Below are 20,264 nucleotides of genomic sequence, written 5' to 3' on the forward strand. Positions count from 1 at the left end.
AGACCCCTGACAGAAAGCTGTGTCTTTGTTTTTGCCTCTTTTTTTCCCTTCCCCTCGCACACAGAAGAAGGAGACAGGAAAGTTTGCCAGGTCAGGCCCCATTAAACTCACAAAAGGCTCTTTGTTCCAACCTGGGATGGAATGAAAAAATAACAGAAGTGTTAGAAGGGCGGGCATTTCCTTCCCTGTTCTTGGGGTGTTGGGGTGAGGCAGGCCCTGCCCTCCTCCCTGGGTGCTCTTCTACCCACTCCTTCTCTGGCACCCTCCTGTCATGATCCTGGCCTTCATGTTGGAACTGTAAGACGGCCTGGCCAGAGGCTTCTGTGGTCTTTTGAGTCTAGCCAGTTTCTGATTTTTTAAAACTGTGATGCATAACATAAAATTATAGGTACTAAGTTTCCATAGCACTTCCCCCGTGGTTTGTATTGTTGGGAGTGGTGTTACTAAGGCTCTTGCCAAAGGTCAGACTCCTGGTTACTGGCTGAGCTGGGCCTAAAACCAGGTCACTTGCTATCAGGCTTGGCTTTATCTGTTGTCATGTGATATCTATAATCTCTGGCACTGGCTGTGAACAATTCTGCTTGTTCTGATACTACGTCTCTAGTACAGAGAGATTTGTAGCAAGATTTATTTGTCCCATTAACCATTAAGGTCATAATGACTTTCTAGGCCCCTTACTATGTGACTGCGCAATTGTACAGTGTGTAACCTGTGAGCTAGAACACGTCAGCCCTAGTTTGCTTCTAGTGTTAATCCAGTAGTATTCAGTCATTCCTCAGAATAATGATGGTGTGAGGACTTTGCGGGGGATATTTGCCTCAGCGTTTAATACTTGTAGTTCTGATGCCCGTGGTATGCAGAACTGAGCACAGCCATGCTGAAATAAACCAGCACATGAGCCCAAAAGGAAGAGCCTGTTGCTCCCAGGAACACTGGCTGCAGGAGACCTGTGCACTCTTGGTGGCTGGGCTGGGTGGCTGGGCGGGGTGGCTGTGGGCACATGTTAGGGGAACTGGTCCTCAGTCAGGCATCTCTAGGGGCTCTGATGGAGTGGGTGTCACCAGCCAGGATCATGGCTCACCTCAGGTAGCCAGAAAGTCAGAACGTGGGGTGCCTCAGGTGAAACTGCGGCAGGGAATGAGCTTTTCTCCCTCTGTTCAAAACAGGCCAAATGGCCGAGCCCATATCTGCTCGTAAGGACAGACAGAACAAAAAAGAGCTGGATGATTGTGAAATATCTCTGTGGCATTGTTTGGTGGCAGGATGCAGGTGTGGCGTGTTGCCCAGGCCCTTCTGGGGGCAAAGACACAGGTACAGGCTCGTCCAGCTCTTGATGATCAAGTGCTCGTCACCATGCTGGGTTCTCGGTGCACACCAGGATTTTGAAAAGATAACTTTTCCTTTGGATTGAGAGAGCCAAGTTAGTAAGAAGGAGTAATTAGCAAGTTAGAGTTAGTTAGAATTCTAATAAGCAAGTGAGGAACTCTAATTGGTTAATCGGAGTTAGGAAGATAGAGTTCTATTTTGTAAGAGCTTGATTAGGAGTATGATTGACATATATTAAACTGCCCCAATTTAAATATTCATAAGTGTGTCCACATGTGAAACCACAGTGAGGTGAAACCATCCCTGAATAAAACAGTGAGCAGGGCTGTTGTCCCCGAAAGTTCCTAGTGCCCCTTGCAGTCCTTCCATCTCCCCCAACCCCCAACACCTGGGCGACCATTGCCAATGTTGAAGAGCCCTTCAACTGCTGGCTGCATTTTGACCTCAGGCATTTAAAAATATGAAATAAAATAAAATAAAATGTTGTATCTTAGAATCCATGGGATGGTGCGCTTTGAGCACTAATCTGAGGAAACGTCTATAACCTTTAAGGCCTGGGAGCCTGTGGCTGGGTGGGATGAAGATATTGCTCAAATAAGCTGCCGTGGACCGCAGATCTGGGATTCAAGTTCAAGCCTTTTGGCTTCTGTGGCCCTGGCTCCTGTGACCACATCAAATGGTGTTTGCTAACCAGGTACAGTGAAGTTGGGCACTTGCCTAATAGGTGGCGGGGGTTGGCCCAGGCCTCTATAGGAGAGGGAGCAGTCTCAGCGGCCAGAGCCCTTGGGAATGTTTTCCAGGTCCGTGCTGACCGCTGGCGGTGTGGCCTAGAGAGAGGGCTCCGGGGAGGGAAGTCAGGGGAACTGGAGCCTCCCAGAAGCAGCCCCTGCCAGAAGCAGTAAACTGGGAATCAGGCACAGGACATAAGCTCCGTGGGGACAGGTTCTGCCCTGTTTCTCACAGGACTCCAGGGCCTAGCATGGGGCCTGGTGCAGGAGAGGATTGGTAGATTTGCTCCATGAACAAGGAAGAACGAGCCCATCTGGTGAGGAAGAATCAGGAAAGGCTTTGTGGCAGATGTAGAGTCTCAGTGAGTGGTGGTTGGGGTGCTGCTTTGCTTAGATTTGGCCTTGGTCCAAGGGGTCAGCTAGCCATCAATTGCTTGGGGGAGGTAGTGAGCCTGGTGAAATGGGTACTCGCTCTGTGGTGAGCAGGCCCAGGTCAGAGGCCTGTCTCTGTCACTCTGCTGTGTGATTTAAGGCATGTCCCCTAACCTTGGTAAGCCTCAGTTTATCCATAAGGAAAATGGGGCTTAATGACAGTATTCCCACAGATTTGTTTCAAGAACTAAGTAAGTTTGTGTCACGAGGCTGGCACATGGATAGCACTTAAGAAGCATTCTCTATTCCACCTGTATGGGTTTGAAATCCAGAGCTATTAGTGAAGCCAACTTCCCCACCTCCTCTGGGCTCGGAGACATCCTGCTTTCTCTCCTGGTTAGAATGTGCTGGTAAAGAGCCAGCAGTGAGTCATCTGCCGTGCCTGGATTGAGCTCTGTACTTGGTCCTGGCCATGCTGCTCCTCCCACCTAGAATTCCACGCCCCACTCTGAACCCATTGTGGAAGGACTGGCTCAGGTCCCACCACCTCCAGGGAGCCTTCCCTGATTACTCTGACCTGGAACTTTGAGTGCTGAGGTTTTCTCCTCCTTCTAAGCCCCCACAACTGTTTTTGTTGTCACCACACTACCTTACGACTGAGAGCGCAGAGCCTGGCACTGTTTCCTGTTTTGCATGTCAGTATTTGGGTTCTCATTGTGCTCTTCGAAGGCAGAAATTATGTCTTATGCTTCTTTGTGCTTGGGTTGCATCTTCAGGATGGTGTTGAACAGAAGATAGGAGGTCACACAACAGGTGACTCTAGAGAGAACCAAGGCCAGTCCTTAAGGTCATCACACACACATAGAGTGTTTTAGTGACAGTGGGAAAGTATTTGTGTTGGTATGTGGTGGACGCTGCTGGTGTCCCTAGAATTGCATGTCCTTAGAGTTGCATGTCCTCTAGGGATGTCCAAAGCAGCAGGTGGCCCTGATTCTGTGGCCGTTAAAAAGGCCATAGAGGATTAGCCCATTGGAAACATCATCCTGCCCAGGGCTCTGGCCAATCCATTCATTGGTCGGCACTGTCCATCATGGGGTGTCTTTGGTGCTGGTGTGCTGAGCTCCTAGGACAGGATTTCGATGGCTTGTCATCAGCTTGTGTTCCTTAATTTTATTCAGCTTGTGGTCTGACCTGGAGCTGCTTCTCTGGGGATTTTCCTTGCTGACCCACACCAAAAGCCTAACAATGACTAGATGCTATTCCTCGCAAACCACCCAGCGATGCCTGGGGCCAGTGACCTCGAAACTTCTAGGGAGGCCCAGGCAACCCCAGGGGCCTCCCGGTCTGCAGCGCACCCCCACTGCTGCGTCTGCCCTGCTCTTTGATACACTGCTTTGGAATGACTCATAACTAATGTTTCCTGTCAACAAAAACAAACACCCAGGGAGAGGCCCTCCTTGCCTAAACAATTCTTGAAATTGAACTGGAAGAGAAAATCCATGACACAAAGGGCTTTGCAGGGGAAGAGGGAAGGGGAGAAGCCAGAATAAAAACAGATGATCCAAACAACCAGGCCGGAGGAGGCACACACTCAGGTGGGTGGGCTCCTGCCCGCCTCTGAGGGAGGGAACAGAAACACTTGGCTTCTTCCCTACATCGGAACTTGAAGGTGGTGCTTTGCCCCCATCCCTTGGCAGGGACCTCACTGGGTCCATCTAGCCACACTTCTTTTTTTTTTTTTTTTGCTAGTTAGCCCTGGGTTCCAGATCATACCCAGAGTCATTGTGAAATGAGAAGAACGCGGGCTTTGAAGTCAACAAGGCCTGGCCTGCCCAAGATGGCCTGGCTTCCTTCTGGCTTTACAGCCTCAGCAGGTCCCTTCACCTCAAGGGACCTTGGTTTGCTGATCTGTAAAATGGGTGCGATGCCTGTCTGGGAGATTGCTGTGGGAATTAAAGAGGATACACGCACAGTGCCGAAACAGGGAGCGAGGATTGCCTAATGGCTGATCTTATTTGATTGAATATATTTATCTCTCCAATAAGCCTCCTGGGATTAGTAAGAGGAAGTTAAACAGAATTCCTCCTCCTCCAGTGGACACCTGCAGCGACGTAGGGAGGGAGGGAGCAGGTAGCTTGGTCTGTACAGCAGCTGCTGTGACTTGGGGCTTTGGACTAATGGAATTGTGTTCCCCTGCCACAGGAAGGATGCTCATGGACATGCAGAAAGGCGGTGCCCTGATCCCAGGCCACTGGTTTATTTCTGGTCATGATTGATGACCTTTACTGCCTTCTCACAAGCAAAAGGATCTCCCTTCAACCTCTGGCAAATGTCCACAGGTCCAGGCACGGGCATGTTGGCCAGGGTGCAGACACTGAGAAGGCGCTGGTCCCTTGGGCTCAGCATGCGCACAAGCAGGCCCCACTGCCTCCTGAGCCTCTGGGGATGGTGCTGGGCTTGTGAAAAGAGTCTTACAAATCTCAGCTCGGGCTTAGCTCCCCGACGGCAGGGTAGAGACCACTGGTTGGATTCCATTTCAATGGAAAGAAGAACTTTTCATCAATGATAACAAAAACTTTCCTGGTGCAGTATGGATTCTCAGAAACCTTCATCCCCCTTTGTCCATCCTTAACGTGTTCACTGGTGGTAGTGTGTGTGTTTAGCCTAAGAAACAGTCTTTAGAAAGACTGTTTGATCTCAAGCTCTGTTAAAGTAGATACACCTGAACCAAAGAGCCATGACCCTGACGGCCAAGTTCTGTCAAAGACGGTGATGCTAAGGCAACCCAGGCAGACCGTGTTTCTCAAAAGGTGATTCTCTGGGATGAGACCCATCTCCGCCTGGGTGTGTCCACATTGCAAAAGTCTCCCAGTGACATTGCCACATTGATCTTGGAGGAGGACTGAGGGAAGCAGGCAGGGTGAGTTTTGTCTTCCTTTTGCAGAGAATGATAACCTGCCCAAGGTGGCCCGGCCAGCAAGTTGCAGGTCTGGCAAGAGAGACAGGTCTTCTGGCTCCTGTATAAAGCCTTGTGTGGAAAATGAGTGGGCTGCCTCGTGAGCTCGCAGGGCCAAAAAGAAGTCAGATCACTTAGGACCATCTGGAGCCCAGATTTATTCCATGAAGGCATGCTCTTGGACTGCTGGGGGGAGCAAAACCTGGAATAATATTCAGGAGTGTGATTTGGCAATATGGATCAAGACCCTCAAAGATGCCTCCATGAATGAAGAAGTGCTTTTTACTTCCAGGAGAGTCTTCAAAATGGGCATCAGGTTGAAAGGTTAAACATCGAGTTAGCACATGACCCAGCAGTCCACTCCTAGGGTGGATGCCCAAAGAAGTGAAACATGTATCCGCACTAAAAACGTCATACGTGAATGTTAATAGTGGCACTGCTTATAATCGCCAAAAAGTGAAAACAGTCTACTGTTCATTAATTGCTGAATAGATAAATAAGATATGGTATATCTGTATATGGAATACTATTTGGCAATAAAAAGGAATAAATATTGATAGATGTTACAACATAAGGGATCCTTGAAAAACTCTGCTATTTGAAAGAAGCCAGTCACAAAAGGCCACATACTGTGATTGCAATTATAGGAAATGTCCAGGAAAGGTAAATTTATAAAAAGAAAATTTAGATTAGGGTCATGACAAAACTCACCTCGCCCTTCAGGATCAATGTGGCAATGTCACTGGGAGACTTTTATAATGTGGACACACCCAGGCAGAAGTGAGTCTTGTCCCTGGGACTCACCTTTTGAGGAAACATGGTCTAACTGGTTTGCCTTAGTTTAGATTGGGGGTTGGAAATTGGTGTGCGTGTGGAAAATGGAGATTGAGTGCTAATGAGCTTGATGCTTATTTAAGGGGAATTGAAATATTTAAAAATAGATTGTGGTGAAGGCTGCTCACTACTGTGAATATACCAAAAACAAAGCAAAGCAAAGCAAAACATTGAATTATACAACCCCTGACAATCACTGATCTGTTCTCTGTCTCGATAATTTTGTCATTTCAGGATTGTCAGAAATTATTATAAATGGGGTCATGTAGTATGAAATCTATTGGGATTGGCTTTGTTCACTCAGCCTAATTCTCTGGATATTTATCAAGTTGTTGGGTGTTTCTATAGTTCATTTCTTTTTTATTGCTGAGTAATATTCTGTGGTATGGATGTATCACATTTGTTTACCGAAGGATATATAGACTGCTTCCAGTTTGGGGCTATTGCAGATGAAGTTACTGAACATTCATGAAAAGATTTAAATTTTTTCCATTTTTATGGGAATAGAATTTTTTACTTCTCTGCAGTAAATGCCTAGGAGTACAATTGCTTTGCCATAGAACAGTTACATGTGTATTTTTTAAAATAAAAGAAATGGACAAACTCTTTCCATAGTAGCTGTATCATTTTATAGCAAGTAAGAATGATCCAATTTCTCTGCATGCTCACCAACATTTGGTGGTATTGCCATTTTTTTTTATTCTGGAGATAGATAGTGCTATCTCATTGGGGTTTTAATTTTCATTTCTCTAATGAATAGTGATGTTAGATACATTTTCATGTGCTTTTGTATTTCCTCTTTCATGAAATGTCTCCTTTGGGATTTTTGATTTTGATTTTTCTATTTTCTTATTAGATTTTTAAGTTTTTTACTGTTGAATTTTAAGAGTTCTTTATATATTCTGTATTCAATATAGTAATTCTTTGTTGAATATATGGTTTGCAAATATTTTCTCCCAGTTTGGAGGTTGTCTTTATATTCCTTAATAAGATCTTTCATGGGATGAAGTTCAAGTTATCAGTTTTTCCTTTTATTGTTCATAAGTTTGGTACCTTGTCTAAGATCTTTTGGGCCACCTCTTAAATCCAAAGACTTTCCCTATGTTTTTTCCTTAATTTTTAATAGTCCTAAATTTTATTTTTAAGTCTTTGATCCATTTTGAGTTAAAATCCTAAAAGATATGATGTGTAAGTTGAGTTTTTTTTTTCCCCCTCTATGGATGCTCAATTGCTGACAGTTCCATTTATTGAAAAGGCTGTCTTCATTGCATTGAATTGCTTTTGTATCTTTGTCAAATATCAGATGGATGTATTTGTGCAGGTTTATTCTCTACTGTGTTCCATCGATCTATATGTCTCTCCGTTCACCAACACCACATTGTCTCTATTGACAATTATCTAGTGTCTCCAGATAATAAGTCTTCAAATTGGCTGCACTGATTTCCTCCCATATTATTTTTCTTTTTCAAATGTGTTAGCTATTATAGTTCTTCTGTTTTCCCATATGAATTTTGAGGTAATCTTGCCTATCCTCTATCTATAGAAATCTCACTGGGGATTTAATAAGAACTGCTTTAACCTTGTTTGTCAATTTGGAAAGAACTGACATCTTTAATATGTTGTCTTCCAGTTCATCGACATGGTATATCTTTTATCAGTAATTTTGTGGTTTTCACCATACAAGTCCTGTATGTATCGGGTTAGTTTTAATGTAAGCATTTTTTAGGTGATTATAAATGGTATTTTAATTTCAGTGTTCATTTGTTTACTGTGTGTGTGCGCTCACACATGAACTTTTGTACATTTAGCTTGTATCTTGTAGCCTGTATAAACTCACTGATCAGTTCTAAGAGCATTATAACATTTCCATGGGATTTTTGTATATAGGCAATCATACATCTACAAATAAGGATGGTTTTATTATTTCTTTTTGATCTTGTGTATTTTATTCCCTTTTCTTGGCTTATTACACTGATTAGAACTTTTATTACTATATTGAATAACAGTGGTTTGATTTTTCATCATTAACTCTAATCTTAGGTGTGGTCTTTCTATAATGTTCTTTTTCAAGTTGAGGAAATTCCCTTTTTATTCCTGATAGTTTTTTTTTTGGATATATATTTTTTGAGAACCATAAATGGATATTGAATATTGTCAGACCTTTTTGTATGTATCAATATATTCATATGAATTTTCTTCCTTGAACTATTAACATGGTGGATATGTCCATGTTTTTTTTTTTTTTAACCATTAAACCAGTCTTGTATTGCTAGAGCAAATACCAATTGGTAATGTTGTAGGGACAGATGAGACAAGGTACTGAAGATAGCAGGAAACTGTTTTATTTGGCTGCAGCCAAGTTCAGAGGGGACAGCTTTTTCTGTAATCAATCAATCTCCTGAACCCTGTGGTTTCAGAATTTTATACCCAGCACTTGAGGGGAGGGGCTCAGAAGTTCACAGTCTGTAGAAGTTCACATAAAAGCAGTTTTTTTCTTTCACTATTCTGGGCAAGTTAACCTTCAAGGACAACACTTGAGAAGGGGGAACTTCTTCTCCCCTTTCTTTCCTCCCCCTGCCAGCTGTTACCATGGAGCCCAGTTGGTAACTTATCTTAGAAATGTAGACATCTTTGTGAAGCCCCAGCTCAAGGCCAGAGGCCTTGTTTACATATATCTACAAAGTACTATACTGCATACATATTGGTGAAAAACTAGTAAGGGGGTGTCCAGCACCTGGAGTGCTGATTTCTTCCCAGCCAGTGGCCAAGTAAGTCAGAGTAACACGAAAATAAGAAGTATATCTACATTGAACTCTTTTGTAGGTCTCTTTTGCTGACAGTCCTAAAATCAGCCAGGGTGAAGATTTCTGTAGAGAAATGGGGTGCCACTATAGTAATAGTGTATAATTATTTTCATATATTGTTAAATTCTATTTGCTATCATTTTTAAAAGGGATTTTGTATCTATATGCATGAACTATATTGATTAATAGTCTTATTTCTTTTTTTATACATGTTTTTTGGTTTGGTAAGTATTTACTGTTGTTCTATTTTCTGGAAGAGATTATATAAAATTGCTATTGGCTTCTCTTAAAGTGTTTGATAGATTCTCCAGTGAAATCACAAAGTCCTGGAGATTTCTTTCTTTCTTTCTTTTTTTTTTTTTTGGAGAGTTTTAAAATGGCAAATTCAATTTCTTGATAGTTACAGGGCTACTCAAATGATCTAATTCATATTGGGTGAATTGTTGTAGTTTGTATTTTCAGGGAATTGATCCATTTCATCTAACTTGTCATATTTACGTGGGTAGCATTGCTGGTGGCATTCCATTACTACTCTTTGGATATCTGTTGGGTCTGTGGTAGTAGCTCCTATTTTATTCCTGATATTTGTAATTTATGTTTTCCCTATTTTTTTTCTTTTGTCAGTCTTGCTAGAAGTTTGCCAATTTTATTGATATAACAAAAAAGGAAGCTTTTTGTTGTTGAGAGCCACAGCCAAAGGGGCCCCAGCAAACTTCCAGCTGCCAGCAAACTTCCAGCTGCTGGCTGATGATTGGCTCACAGCGGCCCCAGCAACATCTAGCTGATTGGCTCCTCGGCCCCAGCAACATCTAGCTGATTGCCTCCTCTGCGGTGATGCTCATTGGACTGTTTCCCTGCCCTTTCAGACCACGGAGCTGCTCATTGGGGGACTTTTTTGGCTCCGCCCACATGACCCAGCCAATCGGCCTCAAGAGCAGGAGGATTGTGGGAGGTGGAGAGAAGCTTGTGTGGGAGAGAGAGGCTTGGGGAAAGCCGGTGGTGGCAGTTGAGGCTCTGAGGGTTTTTCCTGAGAGACTATTTTGTTTGTCGTGTGTGGTTCTAAAATAAAGTTAGTTTCTTTTGACAAGTGGCTCCTGATTGTGCCCAGCCAGACTGCGGCATTTGGTGGCCCGTACGGGGAAGTTTTTCCAAAAATGAGGATAATGAAAAAGAGTTTTTTTTCCCCTGCACATCAATGACCTTGAGGTAGTCAGGAGAAGGGCTCAAAAAGGCATAAAGTGCTTCGCTCTGACACAGTCTTTCATCTGAAAGTAGCTTCTGTAAAAACTTATTTAATTGATTCTTTGACTTTTCCATAAACTTGTGATCTATAGATTTGAAAGGCAGCTTGCTAAGAGAAGGCAACTGGACTTTTTTAATAGAAGGGACACACTCACTGAGTTTCCGGTGTAAATTCTGAAACTCACTGAGCCTTCTTGGGACAGTCCAGTTTTTAGTTTCAACTCCTCCAACTTCTTGTAGGCTTACTGTGACAAAGTAACAAGGCATTTGCTCACCATTCTCTTCTGTATTTTTTTTTCTATTTTTCTGCTTTCAACTTCATGGATTTTATCACTTTATTATCTCTTTATTTCTTCTCTTTTTTAAAGGTTCTTGAGGTAGGGACTGAGATTATTGACTTGAGGTTTTTCTGCTTTTCTAGCATATTCATTAGGTGTTATCAAATTTCCACTCAGCACTGCTTTACCTGTATCCCAGAGATTTCAATATGTTTTATTTTCATTTGATTCAATATTTTTTAAAAATGTATCTTGATATTTCTTCTTTGGACTATGAATTATTTAGAAGTGTTCTGTTTAATTTACAAATGTCTTGAGATTTTCCTATTATCTTTCTGGTATTGATTTCTAGTTTGATTCCATGGGACTGGAGACATTCTTCCTAAAATTTTAATTCTTTGGAATATGCTGAGGTTTGTTTGTGATCAAGAATATAGCTTATCTATCTATCTTGAAGTATGGGAAAATGCAATATGTCATCATTTAAAAATATAAATTATAAAACTTATGTATAGTGTAATTCCATTTTATTTTAAAAATGTGTGCATATACATATTCATGAGAAAAATCCTGAAAGTCTATACATCAAGATGTAACTATCCTTTATTTTTTTCAGCCTTTTATTTTATTTTGTCACTTCTGAATTCTCTAAAATTAAAAATTCTAACTTTCATGATGAGAAACTTTTTTTCAAAATAAAAAGAACAGTGCATAATGTGTTATAATATTGGAGCTTAAAAACTGGGCTATCATTTACTAATCAAGTGACCCAGTTACCTCAGTTAATCTCATTGAGCCTCATTTTTAGAATCTGTAAAATGGAAATCATAATGTGCATCTTATACAGTTATCATATTAAATAATAAGTCAAGGCCAAGATTTATTAAAGCATTTTGCAAATGCTCAAGTAGATTGCACAAATTATGGTGGTGTTTTAATTAGAGGGAGGATTAAAAAAATTCTCTTGGGTCCTTTATAACTATTTACTTTTAAGCTTCTGTGATTCTTTCACTGAGGAGCAAACAAAAGGATAATAGAATTAAAAGGACTCTGAAATATCTTGTGCCTGTAGACAGAATTCTCCACAATTGCTGTGCCTCAGGTATTTCTGGAAGCCTGTGAGTTTAAATAGGACCCAACAAATTTGTATTTTTTCAGCAAAGTTTCCTTCAAATGTCTGTGCTATTGTTCCCTTAGCACAAGAGTACTTACTGCAACATGGAATTTAATTTCTGGTTAGGAAAATAAAGATATTGGGTTAAGATACATTCCATGCTTGTATAATTATACCAAAATGGATTCTGCTGTCATATATAACTAAAAAGAGTCCATAAAAAAAAAGATATAGGGTTAAAACTTTTCTCCTGAAAGGGAAGAAAAATTTTCTGAAGTTTGTTTTTCACTTTACTAGAAACTCTTCTTCTTCCTATGAAGTTGTAATTGTTCCCCAAAGCGGGTGATTGCAATCAGAATCCCAAGAACAGTCTATCGGTTTTACAACCACCATTTCCTCATGGCAGGAAGGGAGTGGGGCCTGCTTGGTGTGTCAGGGAGGGACAGAGGGTTTCGAGGTGACTGGGTTCCCTCCTGTGTTACTTAACTTTAAAGTCCTCCTCCTTGCCTGTCTGCGACTCTCCATTCATTGCAAAGCTGGCCCTGTGGGAACTTCTGCAGTATCTCCCACCCTCTTAGTGGTAACCTTCAGCCTTCCTTCTGGGTCTTCTGTCCTTCCTTCACCAGCAACCAGTCACTTGGATTAGAAGGTGACCTTTCTTTCCTCTTATATGATACTCTCTTCCAAATCCACCCTCTCCTCTGGATGGTGTCTTCTGGATCAGGAGAAGCATGGCCTAAGCTTTTCTAAGGATATTGCAGAGGATCCCAGAATCTATTCAGTTAATGAACTCATCCACGCTTCAAGACTCAGTGTAATATCAGCTTTCTCAAAGTTCACTATTCATTCAAAACATAGCATTCATGCACAAATGGCATTCTGCTATTTTAGAAGATACAATTATGATATCTTTTTATTACCTGCTCTTTGCCAACCAAGACTGGGAGTTCTTTTGGGCTCAAGGACTTTCTCTATTGTGTTTTAGTTTAATTGTAGCATGGTAAACACATAACATAAAAATGACCATATTAAAATGTACATTTAAAAAATGTACAATTAAGTGGCATTAAGTACACTCTCAATGTTGTACATCCATCACCACTATCCATTTCCAGAACTTTTTCATTATGCCGAACAGGAACACTCTATCCATTAAACAATATCCCCATTTATTTTTTTATCTTCCCTCTTGTGTTGGAGGACTTGCGTTAGTCCAGATAGGACACGATGTGAATGTGCCCTTGGAGCTGGCAAGGCATTGGCTAAGTTCCTGCCACCTTCTTGACACCTTGTGGGAACTTAAATGCTCTTAAAAATTGAGCTAACCTGAGAGCTGGGTATTATAGGTATCCTTTACAATTCTTGGCCCTTCGTTTAAACTCTTCTCACAAATGAAATCCTATCACTTGCAGAAACTGAAGGTCATTAATTTAAGCAAAACAAGCCAGGCACAAAAAGACAGATAGCACACATTCATTTGTGAAATTAATAAGTTGATCTCTACAAGAATAGAATGGACTAGTGGCCACTAGAGACTGGGAAGGACAAGGGGCAGGGGTGGGAACCAAAGAAGTTCAATAAGGGGCACAGAAATGCAGTTAGAGGGGAAGGATTCATTCTGTTTTTCTATAGCATAGTGGGGCAACTATTGATTAAAATGTCCTATGATGTATTTCAAAATGACTAGAGAAGAAAAGTTTGAAATTCCTGACACATAAAAATGATCAATGTTTGAAGAGAGGGAAATGATTAATACCCTGATTTGATAATTATGATTGTGTATATGTATTGAATTACCATGATATAGCCCACAAGGATGTACAAATATTATGTTTAAACTTTAAAAATTTAAGAAAAGAGAATGACCTTGGTTTTTACTGCAGAGAGGTCTCTCTTCATGAACCTCCAGATTCTGTTATCAATTTTTTTTTCAAATCAGTTTCACTCATCTAATTTTGATAGCCATGTGAATGAAATAAAAGCTGAAGCAATGGAACCCACTCCTGAAGGTGCTCAGAGCCTGATGTTGGGGTGATAGAAAGGGTCTTCGTTCCACTTATCAGATCTATGGGCTCTCGACTTGGAAATCATGATTTTAATTATGGTGATACAATCGGAGAACATGTCTGCTTGAGTTTTCTCAAAGGCAGATCATAAAAAGCTTTCCTACTAGAAAACTGGGGAGAGAGAGAACTCGATGTAGGGTACATGATCCCCATGTTAGGACAGAAAGAGCAGCTCCTTGAATATCAAACAGACAATGGAGGAACTACCTGCCTCCAGTCCCCCCCTGGCAGTGATTGTTCTGTGACTTAGGAACCAGAGAGACTTATCTGGGAGAATGTAGCTCATGGTCTCTCATGAGGTTTCCATCAAGCTGTTACCTGGAGCCGGTGTCACCTGAGGGCCGGGATCCACCTCTAGGCTCACTCACACCATTGTTGACAGATGTCAGCTACTTGTGGGTTGGTGATGTTTCCTAGAGCAAGTGATCTGAGAGCCCAAGACAGAAGCCATGGTCTTTTACAATCAAATCTCAGAAGTTATACGCTAGCATTTCTGTGGCCTTCTGTTTTTCACTGATCAACTCTGGTCCTTGTGGGAAGGGACAACAAAAGGATGTGAATTCCAGGAGGCAGGGGGCATGGGGACCATCTGGGAGGCTCCCTGCCGTAGACTTTAGCCCCTCCTACTCTGTCTATCCTTGTCAAGTTCATCAATAACCTTCATATCACTAAATCCAGTGGCTCATTCTCAGTCTTCTTTTTATAAGACCCATCATGGTCCCTTCTGAAAACACTCTCTTTTCTTTCTTTTTTAAAATTTATTTTTTCTTTTTAATTATTTATGACATTAGAATGTACTTTGACGTGTCATACATACGTGGAGTATAACTTCCCATTCTTGTGGCTGTGGTATTACACTGTGGCATTACACTGGTTGTGTATTCTATGAACATAGGAAAGCCATGTCCGATTCATTCTACTGTCTTTCCCATTCCCATCTCCCCTCCATTGCCTCCATTCCCAATCTGGTGAACAACCCCCACTCACCCCCCCACCCCTGTGCCTATTGTGAGTCAGCATCTGCATATCAGAAAGAACATTCGGCCTTTGTTTTTTTGGGATTGGCTTATTTCACTTAGCATGATTGTCTCTAGTTTGATCATTTATCTGCAAATGCCATAATTTCATTCTTCTTTATGGTTGAATAATATGGTGTATATGTATTACATTTTCTTTATCCATTCATCTGTTGAAGGGAACCTAGGTTGGTTCCATAGCTTAGCTATTGTGAGTTGAGCTGCCATAAACATTGATGTGGCTGCATCTCAGTAGTATGCTGATTTTAAGTCTTTTGGATATAAACCGAAGAGTGGGATAACTGGGTCAAATGATGGTTCCATTCTGAGTGTTCTGAGGAATCTCCATACTGCTTTCCAGAGTGGTTGCACCAATTTGCAGTCCCACCAGCAATGTATGAGTGTGCCTTTTCCCCACATCCTGGCCAACATTTATTGTTATTTGTATTCCTGTTGATTGGCATTCTGACTGGAGTGAGATGGAATTCTCAGTGTAGTTTTTTAAAGATATTTTATTTTTTTGTTGTAGTTGGACACAAGACCTATTTTTTACTAACTTATTTTTATGTTGTGCTGAATCGAACCCAGGGCCTCACACATGCTAGGTGAGCGCTCTATCACTGAGCCACAACCCCAGCCCTCAGTGTAGTTTTAATTTGCATTTCTCTAATGGCTGGTGATGTTGAACATTTTTTCATATATTTGTTGACCGATTGTATTTCCTCTTCTGTGAAGAAACACTCTCTTTCCTTGTTACTAGGTTGGAATGTCCCCTCCAAAACTCACATTGAAATTGAATTGCCATGGTGATGGCAAATAGACTCTTACTCTATCCCCTAAAAGGTGATAGGTCCTGGAGGTTTCATCCTCCTGAATGGATTAAGGTTGTTAAATCTTTTTTTTTTTTTTTTTTTTGTATTGAGGATTGAACTCGGGCACTCAACCACTGAGCCACACCCCCAGCCCTATTTTGTGTTGTATTTAGAGACAGGATCTCACTGAGTTGCTTAGCGCCTCACCATTGCTGAGGCTGGCTTTGAACTTGTGATCTTCATGCTTCAGCCTCTGGAGCCACTGGGGTTATAGATATGGGCCACTGGGCCAGGCAAGTTTGTTAATCCTTATGTGGATTTGTTATTGATGGAGGGGTCAGTTATGGAGGGTTAGTTATGGATACAATCCCATGACAATCCTTATAAAAATGATGTGTTTGGCTTGGTTTCCTCTCTTTGTCTTGCCCATGCTTGCTTGCTCTTTTTCTGCATTATGATACAGCACTAGTATCCAGCACCACATTCTTGTATTTCCTATCCTCCAATCATGAGTCAAATAAATTTCTATTGTTTATAAATTACCCAATCTCAGGCATTCTGTCATAGCAGCAGAAAGTGGACTGAGATTCTTGGCTTCCAGTATTTTCCTGGTTTAATTTCTCCTTTATCTTATCATCAATCTACCTTATGCTGTACTTGCTAATTTACTTGCTATGCTAATTGTCTCACTCATATCTAAGCTCCATGATATTTTTGTCAGTGTCCTTTGCTATTATAGTTATTATTGCAGCTGATCAGTGCCAAGCACATGGTAGGCCCTGAATTTCCCCAGGGAAATAAAGCATTTCCTCTAAAACTGTTCAGAATCAAAACTGAAATGGGAGGAAGGAATCATTTGGACAAGGTGAATTTTATTTATAATTTCAACTGGACCATACCAGGGAGTCTGTAAGTTCAGGATGAACTTGATCCAGGTCTCCATGGAAAAGAAAACAGTACTCAGCTGAGTCCTCATCCCTGACAGTATGGCTTCTGGAGACCTTGATGCAGGAAGGTCTCTGCATTCTTACCAGGAAGACAAGCTTCACAGCACCTGGGGTGCCAGGACTTCTAACTCAAAGAGACTAAGCAAACCGTGTGTAATCCTAAGAGATTCTCTCAGCTTCCTTTACTCTTGGGTACAGGCTGGGATGAGTCTGGTGGCCCCTTAACTTTTTGAGATGATGAGTCTCTGCTATAGACTGAATGTTTATGTCTACCCAAATTCATATATTTTTTCCACAACCCCTCTATGTTGCTATTTGGAGTTAGAGCTTTAGGGAGGGAGGTAAGTTAGGTTACAAGAAGTCATAAGGAACAAGCTCTAACCCAACATGACTAATGTCCTTACAGGAAGAGACACCAGAGAGCTTCCTGGTCTCTCTGCCACATAAGAACAAGGTGGGAAGATGACCATCAGCAAGCCAGGAAGAGAAGCTTCACCAGGAACCAAATCCTACTGGCACCTTGATCTTGGAGCCTCCAGCCTACAGAACCATGAGAAAATTCATGTCCATGGTATTGAGTATGGCAGCCCAGGTAGAGTGAGATAGGCTTTGTGCCTCTCACAGCCACTCTGTCTATACTGTGCATATACCATGAATTCCATCTCCATCCAGGCCAGGATGTCTCCTCGCTCTCCTTGGAGGCCCTGGCTAGTCCCTGAGGTCTGGCTCTGCTCTTGCCATCCTTCTTGAGATGCCCTCTCCCCTCTTTGTGCTTTTTAAGTTCACTCTCTCTCCTCTTTTGCAAAGCTGTGTTTGATTGCCCTGTGCTCTTCCTTCACTCGTCTGGTACATTTGTATTCAGCATCCTGCATTTTATTATTTACATGTCCTGTGCTTGTTTGCAGTGATGACTTTGGCTCCATAGACCCTGGAGAATTTGTTTCTTGATGACAAGGACTTTTCTTTGTCCTTCATAGCTCATCAAAGATGTCTGTAGTACTTGTTAACTGAGTGATAAGCATACAAGGTGTGAGTTTCTGTAGAAAGTCAGACAAAAACAGACAGAATTAAAGAAAAACACAAGAGTTAAGAGGAATCCCCAAACAACTGACTCAGGCTTCTCTTGTGTCTGAGATCCAGGGTGTACCAAGGACCGTCCCCTCGAGGGTACTGCCTGAGAACACAGATGCTGGAGGCCCTTGGTCAACTCCTGCTCTTTTGGCCTCGCTCCCTGTTCTGAAGCCCAAAGGGAAAAGGGTCCTTGAAAGCTTTTGTGCCACTGGAAGGAAAAACAACTTGCATGAGGCTCTACCCCGAGATCAAATTCTTAAACAATTAATGAGCAAATTGGGGCAAACATGTTAGGCTGGAGTGGAGGCTGGGTTGTATTTGGAAAGAAGTGGAAGGCCCTGGGGAAAGAGGGAAAGAATCAGAGGACAAGAACAGAAAGACATGAAGACAGGAGGGGAGAAAGACACAGAAAGGGAGGGAGATCCAGATGTGGAGAGATGGTGGTGAAGGGTGCTGGGGGGTGGGGAGGAGGAGAAAGGAGAGGAAGGAAAGAGCCAAGAAGACACCTGGCAAAGGGCAGCTCTAAAAAGTCAAGCACATAAGGAAATCAATAAGAATTCCAAGAGAACTGGAGACAGGACTAGAAATAGAAAACAGACAGCATGAAAAATCCAAACAGTCAGGGAAATGGGGGAGGCCCTTGGGGGAAAGAGAGGAGGTCAGACTTAAAAATAGAACCATTTGGCATCACAACATCTTTTATTGGCGTTTATGAAGAAGCCTGATTGAAGCCCATGTTTATGAGTCTTGGATATATACCTTAGGCAACCTCGAGGGCTTGGAATCTAGTTGACAGACTTCTGTTTTTTCTCTGCAGGGAAAATTGCGAATCAAGGCTTTGCAAAAGGCCTGAAGTAGACATTCACATCATCCAGCCATTCACCCAGACATGTATTGACCATGCTGAAAATTTACCTTGAGCTTCTGCATCAGGGTATCTTTTGGGGGACCCCTTCCAAGTCCCTAAAGGAGCCCATGGTATGTTCATATGGTTATATACTTTTTTTAAAAATTTGCAAAATGATATATTTTAATTGCAATCAGTAAGATGGCTGCTCTTTCCCTCTTCCTCTGTTTGTTCTCAGTCACTTAGTGGGCAAACTATCTCCAGCTGTCCTCATACAGACATGACTTCAGGGGTATTTCTACCACCCTCTGTGTTCTGGCACAAGAGTCCAGACACGCTGGTTTTATCGTCATGTGAACGCATCCCAGGGTACTAGGCCCCAGGGGAGAAGGGAAGCAGAATAGAAAAGAGTTCTGAAATACATAGAGCCAGACACTGGGAAATTCTTACAATTACCAGGTGTTGAAACAGGATTTAGTTCCCATCGAAGCCTAATCACAACTGAAGTGAATGAATGAAATGCATATTGACATAAATATGTGATTGTCCACTTTCCAAACACCACTAATATAATTTTGTCTTCACTACAGCAAGAAAGGCTCTAAACACAAACATCATCCCATATGAGGGAACTCTCTTTTTCCCTGCAAAATGAGAATGTGAAAGGGACCAGATTCCAGGCTCCTCATGTCCCATATGCCATGTTGAAGTTTCTATGTTCTAGGTTAAAGAAATTTTCTTAACTGTTCTTTGGACTTTCCTGATGTCCCTTCAGCCTCTTAAACAGAGGGCTTCATTGTTGCAAAACCTCTTTGTGTGTTTTTGTTCTCTTTCCAGTGGAGACCTCTATTTGGCCACAGAACTAAAGTTTCCTCACAGGTTTTGGATTACAAATAGACTCTTACTCTATCCCCTGGGTCTCCTCTGGGAACACCATCTTATTTTTAAAGTTGTGACTGTGCAGAACTGGGTTTTGCATAAAGCCACTAAGATTCCAGATACATGGACTGAAAATTTCCTTTTAAAATTAGATAGGGGAGTTTGAACCAGGGTTCTTATTTGGATAGCCTAGTTCTTGGAAATGCAGCTGGTGTCTTTTGGAATATTCTAAAGGAGCCTCTATGCATAAGTTCAAGCATTTGCTTGCTCAGCATTAGCCTCCATATGGAGAACTTCCTATGCAGAGGGCTGTGTGAGGACTTTAGGAAATGCAAAGGTACTTTTTGTTTATCCTGGCATAACTCTTGTGCAGGTTAAATGTTCTCCAGTTTGTTTTTTTCCTGTAGACATCTCCAAATCTGTGCTATTGTGAAATCCTTTCTCATATCTAGTCTCAACTTTAACTGAAGATGTTTTTGTTGTTGTTGTTGCTGTTTAAGACCATTTAGATTTTACTGGAGAAGAACAACTCTATCATTTTTTCCCCCTAATCTTCCCTTCTGAAATGAAAGACAGTGATCTAATCACCTTGAGGTATTTTCTTTTCCAAGCAACAGAGTCACTATCCTTCAAGGAGCTTCTGCCTGATCCACCCTTTGGTGAAGGTGATAGGAATGGAAGTTGGGGCTGCAGGGGGTAGAATTCAGGGTCTCCACCAGGCTGAGTGTACAGCCTGGGTTGTTAGGACCTGTTTCCCAGCTAGGTCTCTCGTCACAGCTGGAAGAGTTCAGGGAATATTCTGGGACATTGAGCCTGCTGTGAACATGGAGAACCGGCAGAGTGAGGGGGAACCAGGTACCGCTGAGCCCAGCCTGGCAGACCAGTGCTGCAGGTGGTGGGATGTGAAGTGTCATTTGGTCTCTGGGTTCTCTCAGAGTGGTCATCCACTCATTCAGGGTGCAATCCGACGAT

General features: G+C 42.1%; 1 long non-coding RNA gene across 1 annotated transcript in view; it reads left to right on the plus strand.

The window, feature by feature from the left end:
• The window catches only part of LOC124091381 (uncharacterized), a 69,103-nt gene that overhangs the window by 47,733 nt on the left and 1,106 nt on the right, over nucleotides 1-20,264 (plus strand). Inside the window, exons 2-3 of the long non-coding RNA XR_006851345.2 lie at nucleotides 16,902-17,087; nucleotides 18,384-18,544. This is a non-coding gene — a long non-coding RNA (uncharacterized LOC124091381). The remainder of the gene's footprint in view (nucleotides 1-16,901; nucleotides 17,088-18,383; nucleotides 18,545-20,264) is intronic.

Source organism: Marmota monax, unplaced genomic scaffold, assembly GCF_021218885.2.
Source record: "Marmota monax isolate L192 unplaced genomic scaffold, Marmota_monax_Labrador192_F-V1.1 WCK01_AAM20220418_F8-fsc00072, whole genome shotgun sequence".
NCBI classification, from domain to species: Eukaryota; Metazoa; Chordata; class Mammalia; order Rodentia; family Sciuridae; genus Marmota; species Marmota monax.